The 2,981-nt window shown below is 50.7% G+C and overlaps 1 pseudogene; it reads left to right on the plus strand.

The window, feature by feature from the left end:
• The first annotated feature begins 1,751 nt into the window (after window positions 1–1,751).
• LOC125116297 (glycerol-3-phosphate phosphatase-like) lies at window positions 1,752–2,623 on the plus strand (annotated as a pseudogene).
• Window positions 2,624–2,981: the final 358 nt, after the last annotated feature.

The raw sequence follows: 2,981 nt of genomic DNA on the forward strand, positions 1-2,981 counted from the left end.
ACCACACCACTTCTTTGGGGTCACTGTCACAGAGGTGGTTCCTGTAGATGGGCGTTAGGAATTAGAAGAGAATTTTTCCTTATGTCTGCATAATATAGTTTTAGTGCATTGCTTTGCTGGCATCTGAAGGACGCCAATGGCAGTCCTTTTTTGGTGACAGCAAAGAGGCAGAGAAAAAGGACAGTAAAAAAAGAGGATGGAGGTGGAGACTGTACTGCGACTGTCAGGGCTTTTTTGTGCATTGTTAAATGCCCCTTGAGGTCAAAGACATAATTTTGGGGAACTTGCTAAGGGGTTGGATATTCCATTATAGCAAGCAGGGAGGAAAAACTCAGCAAAATATGGATTGCTACTATAAATGTAACTTCCCTTTAAACCCAGAGCTTAATTGTCCTGGGACTACATGGGTTACATAGACAGTGTTCATTTCTATGATTAATTCAGCTGGCTAGAGCTTGGTACTAATGAGACCAAGGCCAAGGCTATTGGCTCTTTCCCCATAGGAGCTGTTAGCATCTCATGGCTCCAAAGCTGAGGTGACACCCCTCACCCTTGCATATAGTGGGATCGTGTGAGAGAGTATGGTGTCTGACTCCACTTTTAATGCTTTTCCAACACTGCTGGTTTCCCCTCTAACACAATGCCTCTGCTCTGAGTGTACCCGCAGCTGGAATTTTGTAACATGACAATCTAATCAATGACATTGTTTCCAGCACTACACTGCACTTAAAAAGCAGAGGCTGTCTGCACTAGAGACAACATGAGCTGCTCTGTTACATTTAAATGGATACAGGTTGCTCCATCAACTGACTTTCACAGACAAATACAGCTTGAAAGAAACCATGCCCAGGTTACCCTGTTGCCCAAGAGTGTGACTGGGATCTTGCAAAAAACCCTCTGCTCTTTCTCCATTTTCTAAGTAGTTGGCAAACTCCCGCAAGTACATTTGAAAAAGATTCATGTTGGACATTTGACCTGCGTCCCTGGATTCCCTGTCTGAAGCGTCCCATCACTTTAGCCCAAAGCTTTTTGTTCTGTGCTCCATCCTGCAGGGCTTGTTTTAATTACCCCCACATCCTTTCAATCTCTGCATTTTTACCACGATGGAGTTGCAAGTCACTGAAACTCAACTCAAACTAGCTCTTTTTGTGGATTCACATACTGGGAAGGGTTCCAGGTTTGCTCACATAGTCTTGGAACTTAGAACCGGAACATGGCTCCACCAGAGATCTCGTCCTCTCTTCCTTCCCCCTTTTCTTGTTTTGGCTTCGTTGGGCAGAAAGCTTCTCTCCAAGTGGTAGCCAGCATTCCCAAAGGCACATTCTCCTGGTGTAGAAAACACAGAGGAGGAGTTCCCGTCGTGGCGCAGTGGTTAACGAATCCGACTAGGAACCATGAGGTTGCGGGTTCGGTCCCTACCCTTGCTCAGTGGGTTAACAATCTGGAGTTGCCGTGAGCTGTGGTGTAGGTTGCAGACGCGGCTCGGATCCTGCGTTGCTGTGGCTCTGGCGTGGGCCGGTGGCTACAGTTCCGAATTGACCCCTAGCCTGGGAACCTCCATATGCCGCGGGAGCGGCCCAAAGAAATAGCAAAAAGACCAAAAAAAAAAAAAAAAAAGAAAAGAAAACACAGAGGAAAACTACCTTCTCGAGAATTTTGATGAGAGTCTAAGAGAACGGCTCTCCTATGTCTCTTTCTTAGATCAAACTTTGCTGAGGAATGAAAGCACTGAGATTGGCCAGGTTTAGGTCATGTGTCCACCGCTGGAGCTTGAGCGTCTGCTTCAGGGGTTGGGGAAGCCTGCGGCGGGCGGCTGCGAGGAGGAGGAGGTGGTGGTGACGGAAGTGGAGGCCAGGAGGTGGCAGCCACGATGCCCGCTGCGTGCGGCTGAGCGCCTGGTGGGCGTGGACACGCTGCTGTTGGCGGCGTCGGCGCGCATCTGCGCAGTGAGACGGCGGTGCTCCGCGTTCTTGCGGCCCTGACCGCGCTGTGGGCCCCGGGGTGGGCGCTTCGGCTTCATCACCTACTGCATCAAGACCTACAGAACTGTGGTGCCTAGCCTTGGGCCCAGGCCGCGAGGTCCTCGCGTGCCTGCTGCACCGCGCTTCACCTGCTCCAGCGCCTGGCGGACACGTGGGGCCCCGAGGCCTAAGCGCTGGGCAGCTCCGCCCTGTGCGCAGAGCTGGAGGCCATGGGCGTCACCGGCGTGGAGGTGTGGCCCGAACTGCTGCAGGGCGACCGCCCAGCCATGCTGCCTGTCGTGTGTGGGCTTCGCTGGGCCCGCACTTCAGCTCCAGGAAACACCCCAAGGCTGCGCGCTACCAGCAGCAGCCTGGCTGCCTGCTCACCGTTATGGGCAGCCGACTCCCATCTGGGAAGGACCGTTTCATCACTGGCACCTGCTGTCTGGTCTGAGCTTCGGAAACGGCTGCCCAGCGCCAAGCCAGCATCCAGGGAAGCCCCGCCGCTTCATCTTCGACTGCATGTCCCAGGAGTATGGCATCGACCTGGAGTGCACCGTCCTGGTAGGTGGCTGCCTGGCACAGACAACCTTCTGGGTATCACTTGCGGTCTGAAGACCATACTGACCCTCACCAAAGTTGGAGGAGTGTCTCAGTTCTAGGGAGTGTTATTAGAGGGGAAAAAACAAAACAAAACAAAAACAGAACATGGGAACAAAAAACAAAAACAAAACAAAAACTGGGAAACATGCAGAGAATCCTAGTTACTGCAGTTCTACTTCGTCTTTCCTAAAACTTAATTGGTCTGCTTAGAGCCCAGTGTAATAGTGGAATCTTCTGAAGAAGCCCAGAGTGAAATAAATGCAAAGGAGAGGAGAGGAGAAGTCTTTTTGTGATCATTTGTAAATTCATTTTTATGTTGTCATAAGGCATATCATGTAGATTCTTCTTTAATAGATTAGGAAACGGATTCACAGATAATTGAAGTGAATTGCCCAAGACAGATTGCCCAGTTGGTAA

The sequence above is a fragment of the Phacochoerus africanus genome, chromosome 15 (assembly GCF_016906955.1).
Source record: "Phacochoerus africanus isolate WHEZ1 chromosome 15, ROS_Pafr_v1, whole genome shotgun sequence".
Taxonomy (NCBI): domain Eukaryota; kingdom Metazoa; phylum Chordata; class Mammalia; order Artiodactyla; family Suidae; genus Phacochoerus; species Phacochoerus africanus.